We start from the raw sequence: 10283 nt of genomic DNA on the forward strand, positions 1-10283 counted from the left end.
ACGCTCATCACCATCTCCCCTATGAACACGTGCCTGACAAACACTTCCGTTCTACATGAAATAAGCTAGAATGAATATCTCTTAGATCTCTTAACCAGAATCTTCGTGGCGTAAGCTAGAATGATGGCGGCATTCAAGAGAATCCGGAAAGTCTAAACCTTGTCTGTGGTATTTCGAGTAGGATTCGATGAATGAATGACTGTGACGAGCTCCAAACTCGCGATTGCAGGGCGTTAGTGACAGACGCAAAAGGATAGTAAATCCTATTCCAGCATGATCGAGAACCGATAGATGAATAGCCATGCCGTGACAGGGTGCGTGAGCATATTATTCACTGAGAGGATAAGATGAAGCCATTGGCAAGGGTGATGCCTCCAGACGATTAGCCGTGCCGTGACAGGGCATTGGATCATTTTCCCGAGAGATGACCGAAAGTAGCCATTGAAAGTGGTGATGTATCACATAAAGCCAGCCATGGAAAGGAGTGAGACTGATTGGATGAAGATAGTAGGAAAGCAGAGGTTCAGAGGAACGAAAGCATCTCCATTCGCTTATCTGAAATTCCTACCAATGAATTACATAAGTATTTCTATCCCTATTTTATTATATTAAATTCAAAAACACCATTATCCATTTATATCTGCCTAACTGAGATTTGCAAGGTGACCATAGCTTGCTTCATACCAACAATCTCCGTGGGATTCGACCCTTACTCACGTAAGGTATTACTTGGACGACCCAGTGCACTTGCTGGTTAGTTGTATCGAAATTGTGACAAATTATGAATGTGTAATCACGATTACGCGTACCAAGTTGCTCACGTGCCAGGAATAGTTTGAGCCTGGACATCACAATTTCATGCACCAAGTTTTTGGCGCCGTTGCCGGGGATTGTTCGAGCCTGGACATCACAATTTCGTGCACCAAGTTTTTGGCGCCGTTGCCGGGGATTGTTCGAGTTTGGACAACTGACGGTTCATCTTGTTGCTCAGATTAGGTAATTTTCTTTTTATTTTATTTTCAAAAAAATTTTTCAAAAATATTTCTAAAATTTTCTCATCTGTTTTCGAAAATAATAAAAATGTTTTCAAAAAAAAAAATTCTTTTATTCAAAATTTTTAAGAATGAATTCTAGTGTTTCATGAAGCATGTAAAGCCTGGCTGGCTGTAAAGCCATGTCTAAATTTATTTGGACTGAGGCTTGCAATTTGTTATCAAGAGCAATATACTCTCGTGTTAAATGCTGAAGCTTGGCTGGCCATTGGCCATGTCTAGTGTTTTGGACTGGAGCTTTCTTTGAAAGCTTGGCTGGCTAGTGAGCCATGTCTAATTCCTGGACTGAAGCTTTAGACTAAGAATGCAAGATTCCTGGAATTCATATTAAAAATTTTGGAATCCTTATTTTTTCTTTTTCATATAATTTTCGAAAAAAATCCAAAAAAAATTAGAAAATCATAAAAATCAAAAATATTTTTCTGTTTCTTGTTTGAGTCTTGAGTCATATCATAAGTTTGGTGTCACTTGCATATGCATCTAGCATTTTTCGAAAATATCATGCATTCATAGTGTTCTTCATGATCTTCAAGTTGTTCTTGGTAAGTCTTCTTGTTTGATCTTGATGATATTTTTTGTTGTGTCTTTTCTTGTTTTTCATATGCATTCTTGAATTCTTAGTGCCTAGGCATTAAAGATTTCTAAGTTTGGTGTCTTGCATGTTTTCTTTGCATTAAAAATTTTACAAAATTGTGTCTATGATGTTCATCTTGACATTCATAGTGTTCTTAGTGTTCATCTTGACATTCATAGCATTCTTGCATGCATCACATGTTTTGATCTAAAAATTTCATGCATTGCATCATTTTTCTTGTTTTTCTCTCTCTTCATTAAAAATTCAAAAATAAAAAAAATATCTTTCCCTTTTTCTCTCATCAAATTCGAAAATTTCGATTGACTTTTTAAAAAATTTTTAAAATCAAATTGTTCCTCATAAGTCAAATCAAATTTTCAATTTGAAAATCTTATCTTTTTCAAAATCTTTTTCAAAAATCAAATCTTTTTCAAAATTCTTAGTTATTTTCGAAAATTTCAAAAATATTCTTCAAAAATCTTTTTCCTATTTTTATACCAAATTTTCGAAAATAACATAATCAATTAATGTTTTGATTCAAAAATTTGAAGTTTGTTACTTGCTTGTTAAGAAAGATTCAAACTTTAAGTTCTAGAATCATATCTTGTGATTTCTTGTAAATCAAGTCATTAATTGTGATTTTAAAAATCAAATCTTTTTCAAAAACTAATTTTTATCATATCTTTTCAAAAATATCTTCTTATCTTATCTTTTTCAAAAATATCTATTCTAACTTCCTAACTTCTTATCTTTTCAAAATTTGTTTCAACTAACTAACTAACTTTTTGTTTCTTAAACTTTTTCAAAACTACCTAACTAACTCTCTCTCTCTAATTTTCGAAAATATCTTCCCTCTTTTTCAAAATTTCTTTTTAATTAACTAATTATTTTTATTTTTTATTTTTGATTTAAAAAATTTTCGAAAAAAAATACTAACATTTTTCAAAAACCATTTTCGAAAATCACTAACTCTTTTTCAAAAAATTATTTTCGAAAATTCTCCCTCTCCCATCTTATTCTATTTATTCATTCATATCCTAACATCTCATCTCACATATCTAGCCTCCTCACAGTTGTGTTTCTTCCATTATATTACATTCTTTGTATCTCCCTCTTCTTCTACTTACACAGGGATCCCTATACTGTGGTATAAAGGATCTCTATTATTATTATTATTTTTTTTTGTGCCCTCTTCTTTGTCATATGAGCAGGAGCAAGGATAAGAACATTCTTGTGGAAGCAGATCCAGAACCTGAAAGGACTCTGAAGAGAAAATTAAGAGAAGCTAAAATACAACAATCCAGAGATAACCTTTCAGAAATTTTTGAACAGGAAGAGGAGATGGCAGCCGAAAATAATAATAATATAAGGAAGATGCTTGGTGACTTTACTGCACCTAATTCCAATTTACATGGAAGAAGCATCTCCATTCCTGCCATTGGAGCAAACAACTTTGAGCTGAAACCTCAATTAGTTTCTCTGATGCAGCAGAATTGCAAGTTTCATGGACTTCCATCTGAAGATCCTTTTCAGTTCTTAACTGAATTCTTGCAGATATGTGATACTGTTAAGACTAATGGAGTGGATCTTGAAGTCTACAGGCTCATACTTTTCCCTTTTGCTGTAAGAGACAGAGCTAGATTATGGTTGGATTCTCAACCCAAAGACAGCCTGAACTCTTGGGATAAGCTGGTCACGGCTTTCTTAGCCAAGTACTTCCCTCCTCAAAAGCTGAGCAAGCTTAGAGCTGATGTTCAAACCTTCAGACAGAAAGAAGGTGAATCCCTCTATGAAGCTTGGGAAAGATACAAACAGTTGACCAAAAAGTGTCCTTCTGATATGCTTTCAGAATGGACCATCCTGGATATATTCTATGATGGTTTATCTGAGCTATCAAAAATGTCACTGGACACTTCTGTAGGTGGATCCATTCACCTAAAGAAAACGCCTGCAGAAGCTCAAGAACTCATTGACATGGTTGCTAATAACCAGTTCATGTACACTTCTGAAAGGAATCCTGTGAATAATGGGACGCCCATGAAGAAGGGAGTTCTTGAAGTTGATACTCTGAATGCCATATTGGCTCAGAATAAAATATTGACTCAGCAAGTCAATATGATCTCTCAGAGTCTGCATGGAATGCAAGCTGCATCCAACAGTACTCAAGAGGCTTCTTATGAAGAAGAAGCTTATGATCCTGAGAACCCTGCAATAGCAGAGGTGAAGTACTTAGATGAACCTTATGGAAACACCTATAACTCATCATGGAGAAATTATCCAAATTTCTCATGGAAGGATCAAAAGCCGCAACAAGGCTTTAATAATGGTGGAAGAAACAGGTTTAGCAACAGCAAGCCTTTTCCATCATCAACTCAGCAACAGACAGAGAACTCTGAACAAAATGCTTCTAATTTAGCAAATCTAGTCTCTGATCTATCTAAGGCCACTGTAAGTTTCATGAATGAAACAAGGTCTTCCATTAGAAATCTGGAAGCACAAGTGGACCAGCTGAGTAAAAGGATAACTGAAATCCCTCCTAGTACTCTCCCAAGCAATACAGAAGAGAACCCAAAAGGAGAGTGCAAGGCCATTGACATAAGCACCATGGCCGAACCTGTGAGGAGAGGAGAGGACGTGAATCCCAAGGAGGAAGACCTCCTGGGACGTCCAGTGGTCAATAAGGAGCTTCCCTCTGAGGAACCAAAGGCCTCTGGGGCTCATCTAGAGACCATAGAGATCCCATTGAACCTCCTTATGCCCTTCATGAGCTCTGATGAGTATTCCTCTTCTGAAGAGAATGAGGATGTTACTAAAGAGCAAACTGCCAAGTTTCTTGGTGCAATCATGAAGCTGAATGCCAAATTATTTGGCATTGATACTTGGGAAGTTGAACCTCCCTTGTTCATCAATGAACTGAGTGATCTGGATCAACTGACATTACCTCAGAAGAGACAGGATCCTGGAAAGTTCATAATACCCTGTACCATAGGCACTATGATCTTTAAAGCTCTGTGTGACCTTGGTTCAGGAATAAACCTCATGCCCCTCTCTGTAATAGAGAAACTGGGAATCTATGGGGTGCAAGCTGCTAAAATCTCATTAGAGATGGCAGATAGCTCAAGAAAACAGGCTTATGGACAAGTAGAGGACGTGTTAGTAAAGGTTGAAGGCCTTTACATCCCTGCTGATTTCATAGTCCTGGATACTGGAAAGGAAGAGGATGAATCCATCATCCTAGGAAGACCTTTCCTGGCCACAGCAAGAGCTGTGATTGATGTTGACAGAGGTGAAATATTCCTTCAATGGAATGAGAACTCCCTTGTGTTTAAAACTCAAGGATCTCCCTCTGCAACCATGGAGAGGAAGCAAAAAAAGCTTCTCTCAAAGCAGAGTCAACCAGAGCCCCCACAGTCAAACTCTAAGTTTGGTGTTGGGAGGCCACAACCAAACTCTAAGTTTGGTGTTGAACCCCCATATCCAAACTCTAAGTTTGGTGTTGGAGAGTCTCAACAAAGCTCTGCACATCTGTGAGGCTCCATGAGAGCCCACTGTCAAGCTATTGACATTAAAGAAGCACTTGTTGGGAGGCAACCCAATGTCTATCTAATTCTTATTTTTATTGTTTTTCATGTTTTCTTAGGTTCATGATCATGTGGAGTCACAAAATAAATATAAAAATTGAAAACGGAATCAAAAATAGCAGAAGAAAAATCACACCCTAGAGGAGCATCTGTCTGGCGTTCAGCGCCAGAACAGAGCATGGTTCTGGCGCTGAACGCCCAAAATGGGCAGCTTCTGGGCGCTGAACGCCAGAACAGGCATGGTTCTGGCGTTCAACGCCAGAAATGGCACACAAATGGGCGTTGAACGCCCAAAATGGCCACCAACCTGGCGCTGAATGCCCAGAGTTGGGTACAAAGGCATTTTTACATGCCTAATGGGTGCAGGGATGTAAATCCTTGAACACCTCAGGATCTGTGGACCCCACAGGATCTACTTAGGATCTGTGGACCCCACAGGATCCACTCAGGATCTGTGGACCCCACAGGATCCCCACCTCTTCACCACTCACATCCATCCACTCTTCCCCATAAACCTACCTCATAAACTCCATCTACCTTCAAAATTCAAAACCAATTTCCCACCCAAACCCACCCATATGGCCGAACCTTAACCCCCCTCCCTTCCCTATATAAAGATCTCCATTCTTCATCAAATTCACACAACACACCCCTCTACACTCTCCTTGGCCGAAACCACATCTCCCTCTCCCTCTCCATATTTCTTCTTCTTCTTCTTCTATTCTTTTGTTTATTGCTCGAGGGCGAGCAATATTCTAAGTTTGGTGTGGTAAAAGCATAAGCTTTTTGTTTTTCCATTACCATTGATGGCACCTAAGACCGGAGAATCCTCTAGAAAGGGGAAGCGGAAGACAAAAGCTTCCACATCCGAGTCATGGGAGATGGAAAGGTTCATCTCCAAAGCCCATCAAGACCACTTCTATGATGTTGTGGCCAAGAAGAAGGTGATCCCTGAGGTCCCTTTCAAACTCAAAAGAAATGAGTATCCGGAGATCCGACATGAAATTCAAAGAAGAGGTTGGGAAGTTCTAACAAATCCCATCCAACAAGTCGGCATCCTAATGGTTCAAGAGTTCTATGCCAATGCATGGATCACCAAGAACCATGATCAAAGTAAGAACCCGGATCCAAAGAACTATGTTACAATGGTTCGGGGGAAATACTTAGATTTTAGTCCGGAGAATGTGAGGTTGGCGTTCAACTTGCCAAACATGGAAGAGAACGCACGCCCCTACACAACGAGAGTCAACTTTGATCAAAGGTTGGACCAAGTCCTTATGGACATATGTGTAGAAGGAGCTCAATGGAAGATTGACTCCAAAGGCAAGCCGGTTCAACTAAGAAGATTGGACCTCAAGCCTGTAGCTAGAGGATGGTTGGAGTTCATTCAATGCTCAATCATTCCCACTAGCAACCGGTCTGAAGTCACTATAGACCGGGCCATCATGATCCATAGCATCATGATTGGAGAAGAGGTGGAAGTTCATGAGATTATACCTCAAGAACTCTACAAGGTGGCTGACAAGTCCTCTACTATGGCAAGGTTAGCCTTTCCTCACCTCATCTGCCACCTATGCAATTCGGCTGGGATTGACATAGAGGGAGATATCCTCATTAAAGAGGACAAGCCCATCACTAAGAAGAATATGGAGCAAGCAAGAGAGCCCATTCATGGAGCTCAAAGAGGCGCAGGAAGCTCATCACCATGAGATCCCGGAGATGCCTCAAATGCACTTTCCTCCACAAAACTATTGGGAGCAAATCAACACCTCCCTAGAAGAATTGAGTTCCAATATGGGACAACTAAGGGTGGAACATCAAGAGCACTCCATCATGCTTCATGAAATAAGAGAAGATCAAAAAGCAATGAGGGAGGAGCAACAAAGACAAGGAAGAGACATAGAAGAGCTCAAGGACATCATTGGTTCCTCAAGAAGGAAACGCCACCATTACTAAGGTGGATTCATTCCTTGTTCTTCTTTCTTCTGGTTTTCGTTTTCTATGTTATGTGCTTATCTATGTTTGTGTCTTCATTACATGATCATTAGTAGTAGTAACTATGTCTTAAAGTTATGAATGTCCTATGAATCCATCACCTCTCTTAAAATAAAAACTGTTTTAATTCAAAAGAACAAGAAGTACATGAGTTTCGAATTTATCCTTGAACTTAGCTTAATTATGTTGATGTGGTGACAATGCTTCTTGTTTTCTGAATGTATGCTTGAACAGTGCATATGTCTTTTGAAGTTGTTGTTTAAGAATGTTAAATATGTTGGCTCTTGAAAGAATGATGACTAGGAGACATGTTATTTGATAATCTGAAAAATCATAAAAATGATTCTTGAAGCAAGAAAAAGCAGCAAAGAACAAAGCTTGCAGAAAAAAAAAGGGGCGAAAAAAAATAGAAAGAAAAAGAAAAAGCAAGCAGAAAAAGCCGATAACCCTTAAAACCAAAAGGCAAGGGCAAATAAAAAGGATCCCAAGGCTTTGAGCATCAGTGGATAGGAGGGCCTAAAGGAATAAAATCCTGGTCTAAGCGGCTAAACCAAGCTGTCCCTAACCATGTGCTTGTGGCGTGTAGGTGTCAAGTAAAAACTTGAGACTGAGCGGTTAAAGTCAAGGTCCAAAGCAAAAACAAAGAGTGTGCTTAAGAACCCTGGACACCTCTAATTAGGGACTTTAGCAAAGCTGAGTCACAATCTGAAAAGGTTCACCCAATTATGTGTCTGTGGCATTTATGTATCCGGTGGTAATACTGGAAAACAAAGTGCTTAGGGCCACGGCCAAGACTCATAAAGAAGCTGTGTTCAAGAATCATCATACTGAACTAGGAGAATCAATAACACTATCTGAACTCTGAGTTCCTATAGAGGCCAATCATTCTGAACCTCAATGGATAGAGTGAAATGCCAAAACTATTCAAGAGGCAAAAAGCTATAAGTCCCGCTCATATGATTGAAGCTCTGTTTCATTGATAGTTTGAAATTTATAGTATATTCTCTTCTTTTTATCCTATTTGAATTTCAGTTGCTTGGGGACAAGCAACAATTTAAGTTTGGTGTTGTGATGAGCGGATAATTTATACGCTTTTTGACATTGTTTCTAGTATGTTTTTAGTAGGATCTAGTTACTTTTAGGGATGTTTTTATTAGTTTTTATGTTAAATTCACATTTCTAGACTTTACTATGAGTTTCTGTGTTTTTCTGTGATTTCAGGTATTTTCTGGCTGAAATTGAGGGACTTGAGCAAAAATCAGATTCAGAGGTTGAAAAAGGACTGCTGATGCTGTTGGATTCTGACCTCCCTGCACTCAAAGTGGATTTTCTGGAGCTACAGAACTCGAAATGGCGCGCTTCTAATTGCGTTGGAAAGTAGACATCCAGGGCTTTCCAGCGATATATAATAGTCCATACTTTGGCCAAGAATAGACGACGTAAACCGGCGTTCAACGCCAGCTTTCTACCCAAATCTGGCGTCTAGCGCCAGAAAAGGAGCCAAAACCAGAGTTGAACGCCCAAACTGGCACCAAAGCTGGCGTTCAACTCCAAGGAGGACCTCTACACGTGTAACACTCAAAGCCCAGCCCAAGCACACACCAAGTGGGCCCCGGAAGTGGATTTATGCATCAATTACTTACTCATGTAAACCCTAGTGACTAGTTTATTATAAATAGGACCTTTTACTATTGTATTAGTCATCTTTGGATTACCTTATGATCCTTTGATCACGTTTTTGGAGGCTGGCCATCTCGGCCATGCCTGGACCTTCACTTATGTATTTTTATACGGTAGAGTTTCTACAATCCATAGATTAAGGTGTGGAGCTCTGCTGTTCCTCAAAGATTAATGCAAGTACTACTGTTTTCTATTCAATTCATCTTATTTCGCTTCTAAGATATCTATTCGCACCCAAGAACGTGATGAAGGTGATGATTATGTGTGACGCTCATCACCATCTCCCCTATGAACACGTGCCTGACAAATACTTCCGTTCTACATGAAATAAGCTAGAATGAATATCTCTTAGATCTCTTAACCAGAATCTTCGTGGCGTAAGCTAGAATGATGACGGCATTCAAGAGAATCCGGAAAGTCTAAACCTTGTCTGTGGTATTCCGAGTAGGATTCGATGAATGAATGACTGTGACGAGCTCCAAACTCGCGATTGCAGGGCATTAGTGACAGACGCAAAAGGATAGTAAATCCTATTCCAGCATGATCGAGAACCGACAGATGAATAGCCGTGCCGTGACAGGGTGCGTGAGCATATTATTCACTGAGAGGATAAGATGAAGCCATTGGCAAGGGTGATGCCTCCAGACGATTAGCCGTGCCGTGACAGGGCATTGGATCATTTTCTCGAGAGATGACCGAAAGTAGCCATTGACAGTGGTGATGTATCACATAAAGCCAGCCATGGAAAGGAGTGAGACTGATTGGATGAAGATAGTAGGAAAGCAGAGGTTCAGAGGAACGAAAGCATCTCCATTCGCTTATCTGAAATTCCTACCAATGAATTACATAAGTATTTCTATCCCTATTTTATTATATTAAATTCGAAAACACCATTATCCATTTATATCTGCCTAACTGAGATTTGCAAGGTGACCATAGCTTGCTTCATACTAACAATCTCCGTGGGATTCGACCCTTACTCACGTAAGGTATTACTTGGACAACCCAGTGCACTTGCTGGTTAGTTGTATCGAAATTGTGACAAATTATGAATGTGTAATCACGATTACGCGTACCAAGTTGCTCACGTGCCAGGAATAGTTTGAGCCTGGACATCACAATTTCGTGCACCATAGAGCATTTGACTGCACAACAAGAGAGCCCACTCATGGACCTCAACAAGAGCATGAGGAATTCTCTCACCAAGAAATCCCTGAGATACCTCAAGGGATACATTTTCCTCCACACAACTATTGGGAGCAACTAAGGATAGGAGTACCAAAATCACTAGGGATGAAGCAACAAAGGCAAGGAAGAGACATAGAGGAGCTCAAGATCACCATTGGTTCTTCAAGAAGAGGAAGACGCTACCCTCACTAAGGTGGACTCGTTCCTTAATCT

General features: G+C 39.6%; 1 non-coding gene across 1 annotated transcript; it reads right to left on the reverse strand.

Moving 5' to 3' along the window:
* Positions 1-3363: 3363 nt before the first annotated feature.
* On the reverse strand, positions 3364-3471 carry LOC112788662 (small nucleolar RNA R71). Its single transcript, XR_003196019.1, has one exon. It is a non-coding gene; the product is annotated as a small nucleolar RNA R71 (small nucleolar RNA).
* Between the last annotated feature and the right edge of the window lie 6812 nt (positions 3472-10283).

Source organism: Arachis hypogaea, chromosome 20 (genome assembly GCF_003086295.3).
Source record: "Arachis hypogaea cultivar Tifrunner chromosome 20, arahy.Tifrunner.gnm2.J5K5, whole genome shotgun sequence".
NCBI lineage: Eukaryota > Viridiplantae > Streptophyta > Magnoliopsida > Fabales > Fabaceae > Arachis > Arachis hypogaea.